We start from the raw sequence: 24,728 nt of genomic DNA, 5'->3' as shown, positions 1-24,728 counted from the left end.
GTTGCATCGGATTAAAAACCCCGGAGGAAAGATCTTCTCCAGATCGCAAAGCAACACGGGTGCCTCTTCATCCAGCCTTCTCAATCACTTTAGTGTCTAACTCCCTAGCACAAATGCGCGGAAGAAAAAACTCAACCTCGCTAGCACTCGCCAAGTCTTCTCAGGGACATAGCCTCGAATCATCACCGGCATTATCCGCTCAAGCCATATGTGGTAGTCATGACTCTTCAGTCCTTGTACTCGTAGCGTTTCAATGTTCAGGCCCCTCATCCAGTTGGCTGCGAACCCATCGGGGAAAAACAAGGAGTCCTTCATCCATTGGAAGACCTCCCTTTTTTGGGCCTTTGTGAGGCAGAACGGAGCGTGTGGCTTAGTCCAAGTTTTTTTGGCACCATTAGGTGGCTGCATGTTCAACTCCGGCCTATCACACCACATTTCTTGATCAATTCGAGCCTTTATGTTATCCTTCGTCTTCTCAGTGTCCACAATCGTGCTCCAAATGGCTTCACTGATATTCTTCTCGGTGTGCATTACATCAATGTTATGCAGGAGCTCGAGAAACTCAAAGTAAGGGAGCTTCCATAAGCACGGCTTGTGAGTCCATTGGTGTGTCTCCCCATATCCTAAGAAACCATTCCCATCAGGGCTAGGCTGAAGAGCATCTAACTCGGCCTTGATTTCCGTTCCGGTCTTCGGAATTGGCTTCGGGCCACGGACAACACGGCCTTTCTTGAAACTCTTTACATCACTCCTGTATGCATGCCTCCGCTCAAGGAACTGTCGAGCTTCATCAAAGCATGAATACTTGCCTCCCTTGTTTAGCCAGAAGAAAGTCACGGCCTGTCTGCACTGTGGGCAAGGCCACTTCCCATGTGTACACCACCCGCAGAACAAAGCACGTGGCCGGCAGGTCATGCAGGACGTGTGGTACCACACATACATATCAAGTACTCCTTCTTTGATGCGTCATATGTTCGGATCCCGCGACCTTCCCAGCCATGAACCAAGTCATCCACCACGGGTTCCGTGTACACATTCATGTTCTTGCCCGGTATTTGGGCCCTGGGATTATCATCGACACAAACATGTTCTCTCGATCTCATGCAGTACGCTGTGGGGAGGTTCATGGGAATAACAAACACTCGGCCAACAACTCGTATACCGCAGCCGACATACCATATGGATTGAACCCATCGGTTGATATCGCAATCGCTACGCTCCTCGGGTCACCCGTTTCATGGAAATTTCTTCACAAAGTTCTTCCATGTGCAGTACCATCCGACGGATGTATCATCTTGTCGGTGTATCTCGTTTCCTTCCATGGCCCACCTCATCTGCCGGGCGGATCCTCGGTCATGAAGAGCCGCTGGATCCTCGGTAGAATCGGAAGATAGCGGAGGATATTCTTGGCAACCGTGGTCCGCCTCTTCGACCATCACCATTGCGGTCTACCTCAAAGTACCTAGAGGAATTGCATTTGATGCAATAATTTGTGTCAGCGTGCTCCTCTCCGAATAGCATGCATCCCTTTGGACAAGCGTGTATCTGCTGAGATGACATCTTAAGGTCACTGAGCAATTTGGTAGAATAGTAGAAGTTTTGCGGCAAGAGGAGCCCTTTCGGCATAAGGCTGCCTACGATGACCAGAAGTTAATCGAACCCATCTCTGCACAAGGTCCTATGGCACTTCAAGGCCAGAAGGCGAGCGATGGCATCTAGTTGGGTAACCTCTCGTATTTTCATGTAGGGTTTCGCGAAGCAAACAGAGCCTCATAATACTCGCTTTGTGTTTTCCTCCGGGTCCTCACTTGTCTCCGCATCCCGAGGTGTCTCCACCTCTACATGAGAGCTTTCAGGCACATTACCATTAGCCAAGTTTTCTAAGCACCTATCAAAACCGGTGTCATATTCCCCCTAGGTTGAATCTCGCCGCACCTCCTTCCTAGCACGTTTCTTTGCCTTTTCTCCATGGTAAGTCCAAATCCTGTAGGACGGTGTGAACCCAAACTTGATCAGGTGCATACTCATAGTTTCCTTGTCCTGTGCCTTTCGGTTAGCGCACTTACTACAAGGGCACCAAACACTTATAGGTCTGCTTAGGGATGGCAAACGCCCTATCCACAACCGCTTCGGTCTTTTCTCCCCATTCATCAGTATAGTCCCACTGACTGATTCTGCCATCGTACATCCAGCCACGATTATCCATCCTCTAATCAGCAACAAAACAGATGAACATAGCATTTATATATCAAATAGGAAATAAATGCATCATATATTTATTTATTTTACGCGTGCATCAACCTCGAAACTCTACTAGGTGGGCTCCTAGCAGCCGCCGGATCCGTAGATTGAGTACGTTCTCCCAGCTCTACCCCGATCCGAGATAGAATTTCGGCAGCACCTCCCCGCTGCTCTCCCGATACACGTCTCGGCAAAAAGCCGAGAGGGGTGTGCATCCGGAGAACAAGGGGGAGGCGCTACTGAAATCCAGTCTCGGATCGGGGTAGAGCACGGAGAACGTACCCAACTACGCATCCGCCGGCTGTCCCGATAAATGCCGTAAGAGTTACGGTTCATAATATGCGAGACCACTAATGCATATTTATCCGCGTAACCCTTACGGTCGGGAAGAGACGCCTAGGTATCGCGACAGACTTGGTGATCTAGACACAAAGAAAACCTAGGTACAAAAGAGGCGAATGGATTCTCACCCTCGAAGCGTGATCGACAGCCGGCGAAGAAGATCAACAACCCTCTGAGAGAATCGCCGAAGAAGATCCAGAACGCCCCGTCAAACACCCCCGCAATGCCGCCCCTCGTGTCCACCTCGAAGCATCGTCTGCTTAACGAAAAAATAAAATAGTCATGCAAGTGAACAAGAATTTTTTATAATAGTTGTATAACAATATTACTTCACCATAAATAATTTCCTTCCGGCACATTATCTTATTTTTGCCATATGTGCCTAGTATTAACATATCCGTATCATAAACACCTTTTTCAAAACTAAATTCGTATTTCTAATTTATACTAAACACTAAAATCTTATACTAAACTAAAATCCTATTTCTAATTCATACTAAACTAAAATCCTATTTCTAATTTATACTACAGTAAATTCACTAAATCTACTGCATATGCAGACAGCAATTTTTCATTGACTGAAAGGTCATCACCATACCCGCAAGATTTCTCTACTGGCTACCCATTCAATTCGACAGGAAAAGAGGTGTAATTCTTAGCAAAACTAGATGCAGGAGGGGAAGAGCGAGCTTACCGGTAGCAGCTTGTGGGGGAGGTGCCCGGCAGCGGCAGGTCGGAGTGGTGGCCGGCGACAGGAGGTCGGGGAAGAGGGCGACGGCGTGGGCAGGGCAGCGGAGGCGGGGGTGGGGCGGCGGCTGGCCGGAGGGGAGGGCGACGGCGTGGGCAGGGCAGCGGAGGCGGGGGTGGGGCGGCGGCTGGCCGGAGGGGCAGAGGGGGAGAGGAGGTGGGCGGCGGCTGTGTGGGCGGTGGGGGTGGCACCGGCGGCTGGCCGGAGGGGCAGAGGGGGAGCAGCAGGTGGGCGGCGGCGCTCGGTGCGTGTGGGAGGAGGGCAGGGCGCGCGTGCTCGATCTAGCCAAACACCTGGTCGGATCGACCCGATTTAGGTTAAGTGGCGGGTCTTTGCCGTGCGCATGTCTTTGCCGTGCGGCAGGGAGGCTTTGCCGTGCGGGAAGGACTTTGCCGTGCGCAAAGACCCCTTTGCCGTGCGGCAGCCCTCTTTGCCGTGCGCTTATGCACGGCAAACATTTTTTTTTTTACCATTTTAATTATGAACAACATTGAGTATTATTTCAAAATTATACTAAAGCTGTTTTTTGAACATGTGTATTATTTATTAATGTATGTATCATGCTTTTCAATGAAAAAGTACATTGGTGCATGTCGCGCGGAGAAATCTAGGGGGGTAGACCCGCCGGGGGCACGCATACCGATGTTTTGGGGGAGGAGGGGGATAACGACCGCCGGAATACCGGAACCCCACCAAACCTTGCATGTGGACCTATGATATGTGTCAAAGTGTGGTGCAAGGTCTAATGGTGCAAAAGTAGCTCCCCTAAACCCTAAACCCTAAACTGGGGAGGCTTCGAGCCCTAAACCCCTCTAAATCCCTAAACCACGACGCCGGAGCTGCAGAACCATGCATCATATAAACCCTAACCCTAACCCTAAACCCTAAACCTATACCTAACCATAAATACTTACCTTTAACCTAAACCCTAGCCCTAGCCCCTAAACCCTAGCCCTAACCCTACACCTAACCCTAACCAGTAGATCAGGCACACCGTCGATCGTGTGATAATGGCTCTAGCTGCGGGTATATATGTGCCAAAGGGTCCCAATCTTGGTTCTCCATGTGTATATGTACTAAACAAACCTAAAGGAATGAAAAGTTACATTGGTGCACCCTCGCGCGGAGAAATCTAGGGGGGTAGACCCGCCGGGGCACGCGTTCCGCTGTTTTGGGGGGAGGAGGGGGATAACGACCGCCGGAGCACCGGAACCCCACCAAACCTTGCATGTGGACCTATGCTATGTGTCAAAGTGTGGTGCAAGGTGTAATGGTGCAAAAGTAGCTCCCCTAAACCCTAAACTGGGGAGGCTTCGAGCCCTAAACCCCTCTAAATCCCTAAACCACGACGCCGGAGCTGCAGAACCATGCATCATAAACCCTAACCCTAACCCTAAACCCTAAACCTATACCTAACCATAAATACTTACCTTTAACCTAAACCCTAGCCCTAGCCCCTAAACCCTAGCCCTAACCCTACACCTAACCCTAACCAAGAGATCGTGCACACCGTCGATCGTGTGATAATGGCTCTAGCAAGGTATATATGTGCCAAAGGGTCCCAATCTTGGTTCTCCATGTGTATATGTACTAAACAAACCTAAAGGAATGAAAAGTTACATTGATGCACCCTCGCGCGGAGAAATCTAGGGGTAGACCCGGGGCACGCGTTCCGCTGTTTTGGGGGGAGGAGGGGGATAACGACCGCCGGAGCACCGGAACCCCACCAAACCTTGCATGTGGACCTATGCTATGTGTCAAAGTGTGGTGCAAGGTGTAATGGTGCAAAAGTAGCTCCCCCAAACCCTAAACCCTAAACTGGGGAGGCTTCGAGCCCTAAACCCCTCTAAATCCCTAAACCACGACGCCGGAGCTGCAGAACCATGCATCATAAACCCTAACCCTAACCCTAAACCCTAAACCTATACCTAACCATAAATATTTACCTTTAACCTAAACCCTAGCCCTAGCCCCTAAACCCTAGCCCTAACCCTACACCTAACCCTAACCAGTAGATCAGGCACACCGTCGATCGTGTGATAATGGCTCTAGCTGCGGGTATATATGTGCCAAAGGGTCCCAATCTTGGTTCTCCATGTGTATATGTACTAAACAAACCTAAAGGAATGAAAAGTTACATTGGTGCACCCTCGCGCGGAGAAATCTAGGGGGGTAGACCCGCCGGGGCACGCGTTGCTCCGTTGCTTTGGGGGAGGAGGGGGATAACGACCGCCGGAGCACCGGAACCCCACCAAACCTTGCATGTGGACCTATGCTATGTGTCAAAGTGTGGTGCAAGGTGTAATGGTGCAAAAGTAGCTCCCCCAAACCCTAAACCCTAAACTGGGGAGGCTTCGAGCCCTAAACCCCTCTAAATCCCTAAACCACGACGCCGTGAGCCGCAGTAACCATGCATCATAAACCCTAACCCTAACCCTAAACCCTAAACCTATACCTAACCATAAATATTTACCTTTAACCTAAACCCTAGCCCTAGCCCCTAAACCCTAGCCCTAACCCTACACCTAACCCTAACCAGTAGATCAGGCACACCGTCGATCGTGTGATAATGGCTCTAGCTGCGGGTATATATGTGCCAAAGGGTCCCAATCTTGGTTCTCCATGTGTATATGTACTAAACAAACCTAAAGGAATGAAAAGTTACATTGGTGCACCCTCGCGCGGAGAAATCTAGGGGGGTAGACCCGCCGGGGCACGCGTTCCGCTGTTTTGGGGGGAGGAGGGGGATAACGACCGCCGGAGCACCGGAACCCCACCAAACCTTGCATGTGGACCTATGCTATGTGTCAAAGTGTGGTGCAAGGTGTAATGGTGCAAAAGTAGCTCCCCCAAACCCTAAACCCTAAACTGGGGAGGCTTGAGCCCTAAACCCCTCTAAATCCCTAAACCACGACGCCGGAGCTGCAGAACCATGCATCATAAACCCTAACCCTAACCCTAAACCCTAAACCTATACCTAACCATAAATACTTACCTTTAACCTAAACCCTAGCCCTAGCCCCTAAACCCTAGCCCTAACCCTACACCTAACCCTAACTAGTAGATCAGGCACACCGTCAATCGTGTGATAATGGCTCTAGCTGCGGGTATATATGTGCCAAAGGGTCCCAATCTTGGTTCTCCATGTGTATATGTACTAAACAAACCTAAAGGAATGAAAAGTTACATTGGTGCACCCTCGCGCGGGAGAAATCTAGGGGGTAGACCCGCCGGGCACGCGTTCTCGCTGCTTTTGGGGAGGAGGGGGATAACGACCGCCGGAGCACCGGAACCCCACCAAACCTTGCATGTGGACCTATTCTATGTTTCAAAGTGTGGTGCAAGGTGTAATGGTGCAAAAGTAGCTCCCCTAAACCCTAAACCCTAAACTGGGGAGGCTTCGAGCCCTAAACCCCTCTAAATCCCTAAACCACGACGCCGGAGCCGTAACCATGCATCATAAAACCTAACCCTAACCCTATACCCTAAACCTATACCTAACCATAAATACTTACCCTTAACCTAAACCCTAGCCCTAGCCCCTAAACCCTAGCCCTAACCCTACACCTAACCCTAACCAGTAGATCAGGCACACCGTCGATCGTGTGATAATGGCTCTAGCTGCGGGTATATGTGCGCCAAAGGGTCCCAATATTGGTTCTCCATGTGTATATGTACTAAACAAACCTAAAAGAATGAAAAGTTACATTGGTGCACCCTCGCGCGGAGAAATCTAGGGGGGTAGACCCGCCGGGGCACGCGTTCCGCTGTTTTGGGGGGAGGAGGGGGATAACGACCGCCGAGCACCGGAACCCCACAAAACCTTGCATGTGGACCTATGCTATGTGTCAAAGTGTGGTGCAATGTGTAATGGTGCAAAAGTAGCTCCCCCAAACCCTAAACCCTAAACGGGAGGCTTCGAGCCCTAAACCCTCTAAATCCCTAAATCTACGCCGTGAGCTGCAGTAACCATGCATCATAAACCCTAACCCTATCCCTAAACCCAAAACCTATACCTAACCATAAATACTTACCTTTAACCTAAACCCTAGCCCTAGCCCCTAAACCCTATCCCTAACTCCTACACCTAACCCTAACCAAGAGATCGTGCACACCGTCGATCGTGTGATAATGGCTCTAGTGCGGGTATATATGTGCCAAAGGGTCCCAATCTTGGTTCTCCATGTGTATATGTACTAAACAAAACCTAAAGGAATGAAAAGTTACATTGGTGCACCCTCGCTACGGAGAAATCTAGGGGGTAGACCCGCCGGGGCACGCGTTCCACCGTTTTGGGGGAGGAGGGGATAACGACCGCCGGAGCACCGAAACCCCACCAAACCTTGCATGTGGACCTATGCTATGTGTCAAAGTGTGGTGCAATGTGTAATGGTGCAAAAGTAGCTCCCCCAAACCCTAAACCCTAAATCGGGGAGGCTTCGAGCCCTAAACCCCTCTAAATCCCTAAACCACGACGCCGAGCTGCGTAACCATGCATCATAAACCCTAACCCTAACCCTAAACCCTAAACCTATACCTAACCATAAATACTTACCTTTAACCTAAACCCTAGCCCTAGCCCCTAAACCCTAGCCCTAACCCTACACCTAACCCTAACCAAGAGATCGTGCACACCGTCGATCGTGTGATAATGGCTCTAGCATGGGTATATATGTGCCAAAGGGTCCCAATCTTGGTTCTCCATGTGTATATGTACTAAACAAACCTAAAGGAATGAAAAGTTACATTGGTGCACCGCGCGGAGAAATCTAGGGGGTAGACCCGCCGGGCACGCGTTCCGCCGTTTTGGGGGAGGAGGGGGATAACGACCGCCGGAGCACCGTAACCCCACCAAACCTTGCATGTGGACCTATGCTATGTGTCAAAGTGTGGTGCAAGGTGTAATGGTGCAAAAGTAGCTCCCCCAAACCCTAAACCCTAAACCGGGGAGGCTTCGAGCCCTAAACCCCTCTAAATCCCTAAACCACGACGTGAGCTGCAGTAACCATGCATCATAAACCCTAACCCTAACCCTAAACCCTAAACCTATACCTAACCATAAATACTTACCTTTAACCTAAACCCTAGCCCTAGCCCCTAAACCCTAGCCCTAACCCTACACCTAACCCTAACCAAGAGATCGCACACCGTCGATCGTGTGATAATGGCTCTAGCTGTGGGTATATATGTGCCAAAGGGTCCCAATCTTGGTTCTCCATGTGTATATGTACTAAACAAACCTAAAGGAATGAAAAGTTACATTGGTGCACCCTGCGCGGAGAAATCTAGGGGGTAGACCCGCCGGGCACGCGTTCGCTGCTTTTGGGGGAGTGAGGGGGATAACGACCGCCGAGCACCGAACCCCACCAAACCTTGCATGTGGACCTATGCTATGTGTCAAAGTGTGGTGCAAGGTGTAATGGTGCAAAAGTAGCTCCCCCAAACCCTAAACCCTAAACTGGGGAGGCTTCGAGCCCTAAACCCCTCTAAATCCCTAAACCACGACGCCGTGAGCCGCGTAACCATGCATCATAAACCCTAACCCTAACCCTAAACCCTAAACCTATACCTAACCATAAATACTTACCTTTAACCTAAACCCTAGCCCTAGCCCCTAAACCCTAGCCCTAACCCTACACCTAACCCTAACCAAGAGATCGTGCACACCGTCGATCGTGTGATAATGGCTCTAGGCTGGGTATATATGTGCCAAAGGGTCCCAATCTTGGTTCTCCATGTGTATATGTACTAAACAACCCTACAGGAATGAAAAGTTACATTGGTGCACCCTCGCGGAGAAATCTAGGGGGTAGACCCGCCGGGCACGCGTTCATTGCTTTTGGGGGAGGAGGGGATAACGACCGCCGGAGCACCGGAACCCCACCAAACCTTGCATGTGGACCTATTCTATGTTTCAAAGTGTGGTGCAAGGTGTAATGGTGCAAAAGTAGCTCCCCTAAACCCTAAACCCTAAACTGGGGAGGCTTCGAGCCCTAAACCCCTCTAAATCCCTAAACCACGACGCCGGAGCTGCAGAACCATGCATCATAAACCCTAACCCTAACCCTAAACCCTAAACCTATAACTAACCATAAATACTTACCCTTAACCTAAACCCTAGCCCTATCCCCTAAACCCTAGCCCTAACCCTACACCTAACCCTAACCAGTAGATCAAGCACACCGTCGATCGTGTGATAATGGCTCTAGCTGCGGGTATATGTGCGCCAAAGGGTCCCAATATTGGTTCTCCATGTGTATATGTACTAAACAAACCTAAAAGAATGAAAAGTTACATTGGTGCACCCTCGCGCGGAGAAATCTAGGGGGGTAGACCCGCCGGGGCACGTTGCTCGCTGCTTTGGGGGAGGAGGGGGATAACGACCGCCGGAGCACCGGAACCCCACCAAACCTTGCATGTGGACCTATTCTATGTTTCAAAGTGTGGTGCAAGGTGTAATGGTGCAAAAGTAGCTCCCCCAAACCCTAAACCCTAAACTGGGGAGGCTTCGAGCCCTAAACCCCTCTAAATCCCTAAACCACGACGCCGGAGCTGCAGAACCATGCATCATAAACCCTAACCCTAACCCTAAACCCTAAACCTATACCTAACCATAAATACTTACCTTTAACCTAAACCCTAGCCCTAGCCCCTAAACCCTAGCCCTAACCCTACACCTAACCCTAACCAGTAGATCAGGCACACCGTCGATCGTGTGATAATGGCTCTAGCTGCGGGTATATATGTGCCAAAGGGTCCCAATATTGGTTCTCCATGTGTATATGTACTAAACAAACCTAAAGGAATGAAAAGTTACATTGGTGCACCCTCGCGCGGAGAAATCTAGGGGGGTAGACCCGCCGGGGCACGCGTTCCGCTGTTTTGGGGGGAGGAGGGGGATAACGACCGCCGGAGCACCGGAACCCCACCAAACCTTGCATGTGGACCTATTCTATGTTTCAAAGTGTGGTGCAAGGTATAATGGTGCAAAAGTAGCTCCCCTAAACCCTAAACCCTAAACTGGGGAGGCTTCGAGCCCTAAACCCCTCTAAATCCCTAAACCACGACGCCGGAGCTGCAGAACCATGCATCATAAACCCTAACCCTAACCCTAAACCCTAAACCTATACCTAACCATAAATACTTACCCTTAACCTAAACCCTAGCCCTAGCCCCTAAACCCTAGCCCTAACCCTACACCTAACCCTAACCAGTAGATCAGGCACACCGTCGATCGTGTGATAATGGCTCTAGCTGCGGGTATATGTGCGCCAAAGGGTCCCAATATTGGTTCTCCATGTGTATATGTACTAAACAAAACTAAAAGAATGAAAAGTTACATTGGTGCACCCTCGCGCGGAGAAATCTAGGGGGGTAGACCCGCCGGGGCACGCGTTCCGCTGTTTTGGGGGGAGGAGGGGGATAACGACCGCCGGAGCACCGGAACCCCACAAAACCTTGCATGTGGACCTATGCTATGTGTCAAAGTGTGGTGCAAGGTGTAATGGTGCAAAAGTAGCTCCCCCAAATCCTAAACCCTAAACTGGGGAGGCTTCGAGCCCTAAACCCCTCTAAATCCCTAAACCACGACGCCGGAGCTGCAGAACCATGCATCATAAACCCTAACCCTAACCCTAAACCCTAAACCTATACCTAACCATAAATACTTACCTTTAACCTAAACCCTAGCCCTAGCCCCTAAACCCTAGCCCTAACCCTACACCTAACCCTAACCAGTAGATCAGGCACACCGTCGATCGTGTGATAATGGCTCTAGCTGCGGGTATATATGTGCCAAAGGGTCCCAATCTTGGTTCTCCATGTGTATATGTACTAAACAAACCTAAAGGAATGAAAAGTTACATTGGTGCACCCTCGCGCGGAGAAATCAAGGGGGGTAGACCCGCCGGGGCACGCGTTCCGCTGTTTTGGGGGGAGGAGGGGGATAATGACCGCCGGAGCACCGGAACCCCACCAAACCTTGCATGTGGACCTATGCTATGTGTAAAAGTGTGGCGCAAGGTGTAATGGTGCAAAAGTAGCTCCCCCAAATCCTAAACCCTAAACTGGGGAGGCTTCGAGCCCTAAACCCCTCTAAATCCCTAAACCACGACGCCGGAGCTGCAGAACCATGCATCATAAACCCTAACCCTAACCCTAACCCTAAACCCTAAACCTATACCTAACCATAAATACTTACCTTTAACCTAAACCCTAGCCCTAGCCCCTAAACCCTAGCCCTAACCCTACACCTAACCCTAACCAGTAGATCAGGCACACCGTCGATCGTGTGATAATGGCTCTAGCTGCGGGTATATATGTGCCAAAGGGTCCCAATCTTGGTTCTCCATGTGTATATGTACTAAACAAACCTAAAGGAATGAAAAGTTACATTGGTGCACCCTCGCGCGGAGAAATCTAGGGCGGTAGACCCGCCGGGGCACGCGTTCCGCTGTTTTGGGGGGAGGAGGGGGATAACAACCACCGGAGCACCGGAACCCCACCAAACCTTGCATGTGGACCTATGCTATGTGTCAAAGTGTGGTGCAAGGTGTAATGGTGCAAAAGTAGCTCCCCCAAACCCTAAACCCTAAACTGGGGAGGCTTCGAGCCCTAAACCCCTCTAAATCCCTAAACCACGACGCCGGAGCTGCAGAACCATGCATCATAAACCCTAACCCTAACCCTAAACCCTAAACCTATACCTAACCATAAATACTTACCTTTAACCTAAACCCTAGCCCTAGCCCCTAAACCCTAGCCCTAACCCTACACCTAACCCTAACCAGTAGATCAGGCACACCGTCGATCGTGTGATAATGGCTCTAGCTACGGGTATATATGTGTGCCAAAGGGTCCCAATCTTGGTTCTCCATGTGTATATGTACTAAACAAACCTAAAGGAATGAAAAGTTACATTGGTGCACCCTCGCGCGGAGAAATCTAGGGGGGTAGACCCGCCGGGGCACGCGTTCCGCTGTTTTGGGGGGAGGAGGGGGATAACGACCGCCGGAGCACCGGAACCCCACCAAACCTTGCATGTGGACCTATTCTATGTTTCAAAGTGTGGTGCAAGGTGTAATGGTGCAAATGAAGCAACACTAAACCCTAAACTGGGGAGGCTTCGAGCCCTAAACCCCTCTAAATCCCTAAACCACGACGCCGGAGCTGCAGAACCATGCATCATAAACCCTAACCCTAACCCTAAACCCTAAACCTATACCTAACCATAAATACTTACCCTTAACCTAAACCCTAGCCCTAGCCCCTAAACCCTAGCCCTAACCCTACACCTAACCCTAACCAGTAGATCAGGCACACCGTCGATCGTGTGATAATGGCTCTAGCTGCGGGTATATGTGCGCCAAAGGGTCCCAATATTGGTTCTCCATGTGTATATGTACTAAACAAACCTAAAAGAATGAAAAGTTACATTGGTGCACCCTCGCACGGAGAAATCTAGGGGGGTAGACCCGCCGGGGCACGCGTTCCGCTGTTTTGGGGGGAGGAGGGGGATAACGACCGCCGGAGCACCGGAACCCCACCAAACCTTGCATGTGGACCTATTCTATGTTTCAAAGTGTGGTGCAAGGTGTAATGGTGCAAAAGTAGCTCCCCTAAACCCTAAACCCTAAACTGGGGAGGCTTCGAGCCCTAAACCCCTCTAAATCCCTAAACCACGACGCCGGAGCTGCAGAACCATGCATCATAAACCCTAACCCTAACCCTAAACCCTAAACCTATACCTAACCATAAATACTTACCCTTTAACCTAAACCCTAGCCCTAGCCCCTAAACCCTAGCCCTAACCCTACACCTAACCCTAACCAAGAGATCAGCACACCGTCGATCGTGTGATAATGGCTCTAGTCATGGGTATATATGTGCCAAAGGGTCCCAATCTTGGTTCTCCATGTGTATATGTACTAAACAAACCTAAAGGAATGAAAAGTTACATTGGTGCACCCTCGCGCGGAGAAATCTAGGGGGGTAGACCCGCCGGGGCACGCGTTCCGCTGTTTTGGGGGGAGGAGGGGGATAACGACCGCCGGAGCACCGGAACCCCACCAAACCTTGCATGTGGACCTATTCTATGTTTCAAAGTGTGATGCTAGGTGTAATGGTGCAAAAGTAGCTCCCCTAAACCCTAAACCCTAAACTGGGGAGGCTTCGAGCCCTAAACCCCTCTAAATCCCTAAACCACGACGCCGGAGCTGCAGAACCATGCATCATAAAACCTAACCCTAACCCTATACCCTAAACCTATACCTAACCATAAATACTTACCCTTAACCTAAACCCTAGCCCTAGCCCCTAAACCCTAGCCCTAACCCTACACCTAACCCTAACCAGTAGATCAGGCACACCGTCGATCGTGTGATAATGGCTCTAGCTGCGGGTATATGTGCGCCAAAGGGTCCCAATATTGGTTCTCCATGTGTATATGTACTAAACAAACCTAAAAGAATGAAAAGTTACATTGGTGCACCCTCGCGCGGAGAAATCTAGGGGGGTAGACCCGCCGGGGCACGCGTTCCGCTGTTTTGGGGGGAGGAGGGGGATAACGACCGCCGGAGCACCGGAACCCCACAAAACCTTGCATGTGGACCTATGCTATGTGTCAAAGTGTGGTGCAAGGTGTAATGGTGCAAAAGTAGCTCCCCCAAACCCTAAACCCTAAACTGGGGAGGCTTCGAGCCCTAAACCCCTCTAAATCCCTAAACCGCGACGCCGGAGCTGCAGAACCATGCATCATAAACCCTAACCCTATCCCTAAACCCAAAACCTATACCTAACCATAAATACTTACCTTTAACCTAAACCCTAGCCCTAGCCCCTAAACCCTAGCCCTAACCCTACACCTAACCCTAACCAGTAGATCAGGCACACCGTCGATCGTGTGATAATGGCTCTAGCTGCGGGTATATATGTGCCAAAGGGTCCCAATCTTGGTTCTCCATGTGTATATGTACTAAACAAACCTAAAGGAATGAAAAGTTACATTGGTGCACCCTCGCGCGGAGAAATCTAGGGGGGTAGACCCGCCGGGGCACGCGTTCCACTGTTTTGGGGGGAGGAGGGGGATAACGACCGCCGGAGCACCGAAACCCCACCAAACCTTGCATGTGGACCTATGCTATGTGTCAAAGTGTGGTGCAATGTGTAATGGTGCAAAAGTAGCTCCCCCAAACCCTAAACCCTAAACTGGGGAGGCTTCGAGCCCTAAACCCCTCTAAATCCCTAAACCACGACGCCGGAGCTGCAGAACCATGCATCATAAACCCTAACCCTAACCCTAAACCCTAAACCTATACCTAACCATAAATACTTACCTTTAACCTAAACCCTAGCCCTAGCCCCTAAACCCTAGCCCTAACCCTACACCTAACCCTAACCAGTAGATCAGGCACACCGTCGATCGTGTGATAATGGCTCTAGCTGCGGGTATATATGTGCCAAAGGGTCCCAATCTTGGTTCTCCATGTGTATATGTACTAAACAAACCTAAAGGAATGAAAAGTTACATTGGTGCACCCTCGCGCGGAGAAATCTAGGGGGGTAGACCCGCCGGGGCACGCGTTCCGCTGTTTTGGGGGGAGGAGGGGGATAACGACCGCCGGAGCACCGGAACCCCACCAAACCTTGCATGTGGACCTATGCTATGTGTCAAAGTGTGGTGCAAGGTGTAATGGTGCAAAAGTAGCTCCCCCAAACCCTAAACCCTAAACTGGGGAGGCTTCGAGCCCTAAACCCCTCTAAATCCCTAAACCACGACGCCGAGGCCGCAGAATCCATGCATCATAAACCCTAACCCTAACCCTAAACCCTAAACCTATACCTAACCATAAATACTTACCTTTAACCTAAACCCTAGCCCTAGCCCCTAAACCCTAGCCCTAACCCTACACCTAACCCTAACCAGTAGATCAGGCACACCGTCGATCGTGTGATAATGGCTCTAGCTGCGGGTATATATGTGCCAAAGGGTCCCAATCTTGGTTCTCCATGTGTATATGTACTAAACAAACCTAAAGGAATGAAAAGTTACATTGGTGCACCCTCGCGCGGAGAAATCTAGGGGGGTAGACCCGCCGGGGCACGCGTTCCGCTGTTTTGGGGGAGGAGGGGGATAACGACCGGAGCACCGGAACCCCACCAAACCTTGCATGTGGACCTATGCTATGTGTCAAAGTGTGGTGCAAGGTGTAATGGTGCAAAAGTAGCTCCCCCAAACCCTAAACCCTAAACTGGGGAGGCTTCGAGCCCTAAACCCCTCTAAATCCCTAAACCACGACGCCGGAGCTGCAGAACCATGCATCATAAACCCTAACCCTAACCCTAAACCCTAAACCTATACCTAACCATAAATACTTACCTTTAACCTAAACCCTAGCCCTAGCCCCTAAACCCTAGCCCTAACCCTACACCTAACCCTAACCAGTAGATCAGGCACACCGTCGATCGTGTGATAATGGCTCTAGCTGCGGGTATATATGTGCCAAAGGGTCCCAATCTTGGTTCTCCATGTGTATATGTACTAAACAAACCTAAAGGAATGAAAAGTTACATTGGTGCACCCTCGCGCGGAGAAATCTAGGGGGGTAGACCCGCCGGGGCACGCGTTCCGCTGTTTTGGGGGGAGGAGGGGGATAACGACCGCCGGAGCACCGGAACCCCACCAAACCTTGCATGTGGACCTATTCTATGTTTCAAAGTGTGGTGCAAGGTGTAATGGTGCAAAAGTAGCTCCCCTAAACCCTAAACCCTAAACTGGGGAGGCTTCGAGCCCTAAACCCCTCTAAATCCCTAAACCACGACGCCGGAGCTGCAGAACCATGCATCATAAACCCTAACCCTAACCCTAAACCCTAAACCTATAACTAACCATAAATACTTACCCTTAACCTAAACCCTAGCCCTATCCCCTAAACCCTAGCCCTAACCCTACACCTAACCCTAACCAGTAGATCAAGCACACCGTCGATCGTGTGATAATGGCTCTAGCTGCGGGTATATGTGCGCCAAAGGGTCCCAATATTGGTTCTCCATGTGTATATGTACTAAACAAACCTAAAAGAATGAAAAGTTACATTGGTGCACCCTCGCGCGGAGAAATCTAGGGGGGTAGACCCGCCGGGGCACGCGTTCCGCTGTTTTGGGGGGAGGAGGGGGATAACGACCGCCGGAGCACCGGAACCCCACCAAACCTTGCATGTGGACCTATTCTATGTTTCAAAGTGTGGTGCAAGGTGTAATGGTGCAAAAGTAGCTCCCCCAAACCCTAAACCCTAAACTGGGGAGGCTTCGAGCCCTAAACCCCTCTAAATCCCTAAACCGCGACGCCGTGAGTCGCAGAACCATGCATCATAAACCCTAACCCTAACCCTAAACCCTAAACCTATACCTAACCATAAATACTTACCTTTAACCTAAACCCTAGCCCTAGCCCCTAAACCCTAGCCCTAACCCTACACCTAACCCTAACCAGTAGATCAGGCACACCGTCGATCGTGTGATAATGGCTCTAGCTGCGGGTATATATGTGCCAAAGGGTCCCAATATTGGTTCTCCATGTGTATATGTACTAAACAAACCTAAAGGAATGAAAAGTTACATTGGTGCACCCTCGCGCGGAGAAATCTAGGGGGGTAGACCGCCGGGCACGCGTTGCTCGCCGTTTTGGGGAGGAGGGGGATAACGACCGCCGGAGCACCGGAACCCCACCAAACCTTGCATGTGGACCTATTCTATGTTTCAAAGTGTGGTGCAAGGTATAATGGTGCAAAAGTAGCTCCCCTAAACCCTAAACCCTAAACTGGGGAGGCTTCGAGCCCTAAACCCCTCTAAATCCCTAAACCACGACGCCGGAGTCGCAGTAACCATGCATCATAAACCCTAACCCTAACCCTAAACCCTAAACCTATACCTAACCATAAATACTTACCCTTAACCTAAACCCTAGCCCTAGCCCCTAAACCCTAGCCCTAACCCTACACCTAACCCTAACCAGTAGATCAGGCACACCGTCGATCGTGTGATAATGGCTCTAGCTGCGGGTATATGTGCGCCAAAGGGTCCCAATATTGGTTCTCCATGTGTATATGTACTAAACAAAACTAAAAGAATGAAAAGTTACATTGGTGCACCCTCGCGCGGAGAAATCTAGGGGGGTAGACCCGCCGGGGCACGCGTTCCGCTGTTTTGGGGGGAGGAGGGGGATAACGACCGCCGGAGCACCGGAACCCCACAAAACCTTGCATGTGGACCTATGCTATGTGTCAAAGTGTGGTGCAAGGTGTAATGGTGCAAAAGTAGCTCCCCCAAATCCTAAACCCTAAACTGGGGAGGCTTCGAGCCCTAAACCCCTCTAAATCCCTAAACCACGACGCCGGAGCTGCAGAACCATGCATCATAAACCCTAACCCTAACCCTAAACCCTAAACCTATACCTAACCATAAATACTTACCTTTAACCTAAACCCTAGCCCTAGCCCCTAAACCCTAGCCCTAACCCTACACCTAACCCTAACCAGTAGATCAGGCACACCGTCGATCGTGTGATAATGGCTCTAGCTGCGGGTATATATGTGCCAAAGGGTCCCAATCTTGGTTCTCCATGTGTATATGTACTAAACAAACCTAAAGGAATGAAAAGTTACATTGGTGCACCCTCGCGCGGAGAAATCAAGGGGGGTAGACCCGCCGGGGCACGCGTTCCATTGCTTTGGGGGAGGAGGGGGATAACGACCGCCGGAGCACCGGAACCCCACCAAACCTTGCATGTGGACCTATGCTATGTGTAAAAGTGTGGCGCAAGGTGTAATGGTGCAAAAGTAGCTCCCCCAAATCCTAAACCCTAAACTGGGGAGGCTTCGAGCCCTAAACCCCTCTAAATCCCTAAACCACGACGCCGGAGCTGCAGAACCATGCATCATAAACCCTAACCCTAACCCTAACCCTAAACCCTAAACCTATACCTAACCATAAATACTTACCTTTAACCTAAACCCTAGCCCTAGCCCCTAAACCCTAGCCCTAACCCTACACCTAACCCTAACCAGTAGATCAGGCACACCGTCGATCGTGTGATAATGGCTCTAGCTGCGGGTATATATGTGCCAAAGGGTCCCAATCTTGGTTCTCCATGTGTATATGTACTAAACAAACCTAAAGGAATGAAAAGTTACATTGGTGCACCCTCGCGCGGAGAAATCTAGGGGGGTAGACCCGCCGGGGCACGCGTTCCGCTGTTTTGGGGGGAGGAGGGGGATAACAACCACCGAGCACCGAACCCCACCAAACCTTGCATGTGGACCTATGCTATGTGTCAAAGTGTGGTGCAAGGTGTAATGGTGCAAAAGTAGCTCCCAAACCCTAAACCCTAAATCGGGGAGGCTTCGAGCCCTAAACCCCTCTAAATCCCTAAACCACGACGTGAGTCGCAGAACCATGCATCATAAACCCTAACCCTAACCCTAAACCCTAAACCTATACCTAACCATAAATACTTACCTTTAACCTAAACCCTAGCCCTAGCCCCTAAACCCTAGCCCTAACCCTACACCTAACCCTAACCAGTAGATCAGGCACACCGTCGATCGTGTGATAATGGCTCTAGCTACGGGTATATATGTGTGCCAAAGGGTCCCAATCTTGGTTCTCCATGTGTATATGTACTAAACAAACCTAAAGGAATGAAAAGTTACATTGGTGCACCCTCGCGCGGAGAAATCTAGGGGGGTAGACCCGCCGGGGCACGCGTTCATTGTTTTGGGGGGAGGAGGGGGATAACGACCGCGAGCACCGAACCCCACCAAACCTTGCATGTGGACCTATTCTATGTTTCAAAGTGTGGTGCAAGGTGTAATGGTGCAAAAGTAGCTCCCCTAAACCCTAAACCCTAAACTGGGGAGGCTTCGAGCCCTAAACCCCTCTAAATCCCTAAACCACGACGCCGGAGCTGCAGAACCATGCATCATAAACCCTAACCCTAACCCTAAACCCTAAACCTATACCTAACCATAAATACTTACCCTTAACCTAAACCCTAGCCCTAGCCCCTAAACCCTAGCCCTAACCCTACACCTAACCCTAACCAGTAGATCAGGCACACCGTCGATCGTGTGATAATGGCTCTAGCTGCGGGTATATGTGCGCCAAAGGGTCCCAATATTGGTTCTCCATGTGTATATGTACTAAACAAACCTAAAAGAATGAAAAGTTACATTGGTGCACCCTCGCACGGAGAAATCTAGGGGTAGACCCGCGGGGCACGCGTTCCATTGCTTTGGGGGGAGGAGGGGGATAACGACCGCCGAGCACCGAACCCCACCAAACCTTGCATGTGGACCTATTCTATGTTTCAAAGTGTGGTGCAAGGTGTAATGGTGCAAAAGTAGCTCCCCTAAACCCTAAACCCTAAATCTGGGAGGCTTCGAGCCCTAAACCCCTCTAAATCCCTAAACCACGACGCCTGAGTCGCAGTAACCATGCATCATAAACCCTAACCCTAACCCTAAACCCTAAACCTATACCTAACCATAAATACTTACCCTTTAACCTAAACCCTAGCCCTAGCCCCTAAACCCTAGCCCTAACCCTACACCTAACCCTAACCAAGAGATCGTGCACACCGTCGATCGTGTGATAATGGCTCTAGCTGCGGGTATATGTGCGCCAAAGGGTCCCAATATTGGTTCTCCATGTGTATATGTACTAAACAAACCTAAAAGAATGAAAAGTTACATTGGTGCACCCTCACGCGGAGAAATCTAGGGGGGTAAACCCGCCGGGGCACGCGTTCCGCTGTTTTGGGGGGAGGAGGGGGATAACGACCGCCGGAGCACCGGAACCCCACCAAACCTTGCATGTGGACCTATTCTATGTTTCAAAGTGTGATGCTAGGTGTAATTCACCAAATGGTGCATGGCATGGATCCCCTGGCCCGACATTCCTCACCTTCGGCGATAACACTTACCGTATTCCCGGACGTGTACGGTGAAGTGTCCCGCCGCGGTATATCTGGGGCTAGATCGTGCCAAAGGGTGCCACACATGGTTTTCCATATGTCCATGGACTAAACAAACCTAAACCTATGAAAAGGTATATTGGTGGAACCTCGCGCGGAGAAATCTAGGGGTAGACCCGCCGTCCATTGTTTTGGGGGGAAGGAGGGGGACGGTCACGAGCACCGGAACCCTGATATATGTGGGGGATGAGCATGGAGACTAATTTTGTATTGCACATAGTGTAATAAATAGTCATCAAAAAGAAAAACTAATTAACAAAATAAATATAAGTAGTAGATGAAATAAAATAGTTAGAAAAACAAATAAAATGTATATTGGCGCACGGCAAAGGACCCTTTGCCGTGCAACTGGTCTGTCTGCACGGCAAAGGGGCGGGACACGGCAGTGCCCAGGCCTTTTCCGTGCGCTGTTTCTTTGCCGTGCAGCTTGCAGGGACTTTGCCGTCCTAAAATCTTTGCCGTGCGCTGCTCCCATACTTTGCCGTGAGAAACGTCTTTGCCGTGCGCCATATCTTTCTTTGCCGTGCTAGGTTTCTTTGCCGTGCGCTGCTCTCATACTTTGCCGTGCATTTTGGCGTTGCCGTGCGGTCTTCTTGCTGCGCACGGCAAAGAAATCTTTGCCGTGCAGCAGCTCACGGCAAAGATTGGCTGCACGGCAGCGCCTGATTTTCCCGTAGTGATAATCAATTGAACAATAACTAACTAAGTCTATGAATGCTTTCGTGAGTTGTTAACAATTGATGCAAGAAAGGCTAAATTAGTGCAGGCAATTGAGTGAGTAAATAGTAGAGGTGCACCAGAGGAAACAACGCATATTTATTATTGTATTTCAAACTAAAGATACCCATTCATACTTCAAGAAAAGTGGCATCTTCAAAACAACCGAGGTACAAAAATCATTTTTTTCCCAAAACTACAAATGTGTTAACTCTTATGTTTGATTTCATGAACAAATGCCTTCTTTTATTTCACAAGTGCATGTAATGCAAGTCTATAAGAGCACAAGTCAACAAGCAAAGTCACGCTTACTTGGAAAATGTCCATCTTAATTCTGAAGCTGAAAAGTGACTAACACATCAATCTTATTTGCCATTTAGTCTTACAAACATCAGACAGTAGAATTGCATGCAATTCTTGGTAAGAGACTTGTAGAAGAATCGCTTATCAGGACAAGTTCAATTGGCCTTAATTGCCACAAGTAGCATCGCAGATGGAATATTGGCTCCTGCTGCTACCCAGTTGTCAAGAGATTGATGCATGCATAAGCTCTGAAGAAATAATCAAGGAACTAAGTTAAAGAGGTAGCAGCGGTACCGAACCAAGTTAATCAAGGAAATAAGTTAAAGATGTAATCAAGCAATAAAAATCAAGAACACTCTAAAACAATTAGAAGTAAGCTCACATATTTAGAAGGTAAAAGCAAGGAACTAACCTCCTCTCCTATCCTGGCAGAACCAAATGAAATACCAGGCTTGGGCATGTCAATCATAATAAGCAACAAGGAATATCATGCTCTTGAGGTTCTCACAGGTATCTTGGTAGTTATACTCGGCGTCCTCACACAAAAAACTCAAGAATGACACTTCTAACAAATAAACACCATTTGCATCAGAGTGTTTTCTGATGTCTGGGGTTTCATCGCCCACAGATCAAGAGGGACAACAAGCAATTAGGATGCAATGATCCTTACAGAGAGAAATAAACTTAAAAGAAAAAGAAACAAATATGAGCAATGTGTATAAATAAAACCAAGCACAAATCACATTAGACCGCTGAAAGTAATATGCCACAAAAATGTCAAACCTGCAGGGTCGATCTCTTCTTCCTGTCGTCCTTCTGAACTGGCTGTGTGTTCTCCTCAAAGCGCTGGCCTTGTTAGCTTTACTATTGATTGTTCAGTGGTAAAATAATATTTGAAACAGTGGCAATAAACTGAAATTATTCAAGCATACAGAAATAAAACCATACATCAAATACATCACATAAGGCAAGAATGGAGCAAACCTACAAAATAAAAGATGCGGCAATAATTGCTCATTCACTTCCTAAGTACATTTCCTCTTCCATCACCTGCAATAATTCCTGCAAGATGCGAAATTGTTTTTCGTTAGACATTTCATAGCACGTTGTGTGCACATAACCAAACCAAAGCATCCAGATGCACTTGAAATTGCACTACCCATATCAAATCCACTGGCTCGTATATTATATATTCTAGAACTTTCTAACGAAAAAGAATCAAAGTTTATGACCAAATCCAGAAATGAAGGAAATTTTCAAAATTTATATCCATAAATTGATGCCAAGAAACCAATGGAACAATTAAAAAATACAGAGTTAAAAAAGGAAATTTAACATGGCTATGTGAGGTCAAGTGATATGGCAAAATATATAGGAAACATTAGGCCAATCAGACATAGTGAATGGCAAAGATATAGGAAGCGGATTCGGGAATAGAAATTTATTCTTAAACATTAGGTACATTAGAATTCTAAATTGGAATTCAAAAAACAAATGCCAGTACCCTCCACCGCCACTAAGAAGTGAGCATATCCACTTTGTCTAATTGCATAGTGTAAAATAGCATTAATTTTCTACCAGTTTATTACTTTCCAAGTGCACCTAGAAACATAAACCACCCTTTCAGGTGTTGTTCGGAATGGGTTGTCCGACAGGAGAACACATCAATGCCTCACAATTTATCTATAGTTTAAGATAAATCAGCATAATATGAAAAATACACCACCACATAAATACAAAATGTTTTCGAGGCTAGCAGACACTCCAATGGCTTCAGGCATTTGCAAATATAACAATTCATATTGAGTTATACTACTGGAAAGTTTAGTCCGCGTAGTTTTTCTATTTGATGACTCCTATCCCATGCCCTAACGAACAATGGCTTCATTTTCATCTCCACTTTTGAAAAGTATAGCATCTGCAGGTTTTCATTCTATTAGAAAACTAATCTAATTCACTATGGAGAAATGCTAAAATATATATAAATATAAAAAAGTCAAGCCACTGGAGTGCTTGCAATATAACAGTGAGTGCACCAATATAACAAAGATAAGCAGAATATTAGCACAAAGAGATAGGAGTCTAGGACAAATCTTTAACGAAGAAGCACCGACACCGGGCATATGGCCTGAAGAATCGCTTGGACTGCCCGATGGTAAAATGTTCCCTAACAATATGTTATAGTGGCTATTGTAAATTGTTCACTTCAGCTATTCTATCCTAATGAAATAGCAACACCAGGTTCACTGCAAAATGTAAACATACCCAGAGATTGGCATTAATCCCTACACGGTAATGTTGATGTCAAGCTAATAGTTCACTTGCAACTACATCTGGTGCAGCACATAATCTTGAATACATTTGGAAGAAATCCACAAAACCAAACTGTAACATGGGAGCAGACATGCCAACTTCAGAACTACCAAACTGAATTGTACCAGAGGTTTTGAAGGCACCAATTAATTTCACGAAATAATCAATTAAATAAAAATTAAGTTGTTCTTCTCCTGGTTGAAATTGTCAATGAACTCGTTAGTGAGTATCCAGCATGTGCATCGTCCAGATGCCATAGAAACCAGAGAGAGGAGGGGAGAACCCGGTATCCTCTAGTTTAGAGCCCATACCTCCTTGCCGACACGGAGATGACGCCGACACCAGGGCCATGACGTCCTAAACAACGAATCCATGGTGGCTTCCTCCGCTCATATTTGTCGTCATCTCGGGGAGAGGTTGTGGTCATCGTCCTCCTGCAATTAGTGGGGAAGAGGATGAGAGAGTGCAGAAAATAGGAGAAAGTTGGGGCTGATAGCCAGCGAATCGGCGGCGCCGTACGCCGTACCTCAGCAGGTTCCCGGGCAGCAAGGGGACTGAGTGTGCTGGTGCTGTTGCGTGGTTGTTGTCTGAGGTGCTGCTGCCTGCGTGCGCGTAGCAGAGGCGTGGCGCTGCTGGCTTGGCGAAGGCAGGGACGCGGGGCGGGATTTGAGAGAGAGGACGACCTTATCCCACGCCGGAGCTCGCCGTGGCGGAGTTCGACCGCGCCGCCCTGGAGGAGCTCACCCGCGCCGCCCTCGTTGGCCATCCTTCGACACTCCTGCACGACCGCGCCGTCCTCGCCGGAGTAACCGAGGTCGCCCGCGCCGCGCCGCCACGTCGCCCCCTGCTGCCCTCCCGCGCCGTCCTTGTGGAGAGGGCTCTTCGTTCCCCACCGCTGGCTGCCCACTCTTCCGCCACTTCTTCCGGTATCCGTCGCCTCCGCCGCCACCAGGAAGGTTAGGACGGGAGAGGATAAGGTTTGGGAGGGAGAGAGAGAATGTGGAGGCAGAGATATTTTCATCCTCTCTCAGCTGA

The 24,728-nt window shown here is 49.1% G+C and overlaps 1 long non-coding RNA gene across 13 annotated transcripts in view; it reads right to left on the bottom strand.

The window, feature by feature from the left end:
* LOC127305663 (uncharacterized) overlaps positions 1-24,728 on the bottom strand; it is a 43,227-nt gene extending 18,499 nt beyond the window's left edge. For 9 of the 13 annotated variants that reach the window (XR_011747805.1, XR_011747810.1, XR_011747812.1 and 6 more), the window contains exons 1-4: positions 24,220-24,728; positions 24,005-24,127; positions 21,793-22,442; positions 21,390-21,628 (exon numbers count right to left, since the gene is read on the bottom strand). This is a non-coding gene — a long non-coding RNA (uncharacterized lncRNA). The remainder of the gene's footprint in view (positions 1-21,389; positions 21,629-21,792; positions 22,443-24,004; positions 24,128-24,219) is intronic. The other 4 variants (XR_011747814.1, XR_011747816.1, XR_011747806.1 and 1 more) reach the window with 4 other exon arrangements.

This window comes from Lolium perenne, chromosome 6, assembly GCF_019359855.2.
Source record: "Lolium perenne isolate Kyuss_39 chromosome 6, Kyuss_2.0, whole genome shotgun sequence".
NCBI lineage: Eukaryota > Viridiplantae > Streptophyta > Magnoliopsida > Poales > Poaceae > Lolium > Lolium perenne.
This window is presented reverse-complemented; position numbering and strand designations above follow the sequence as displayed.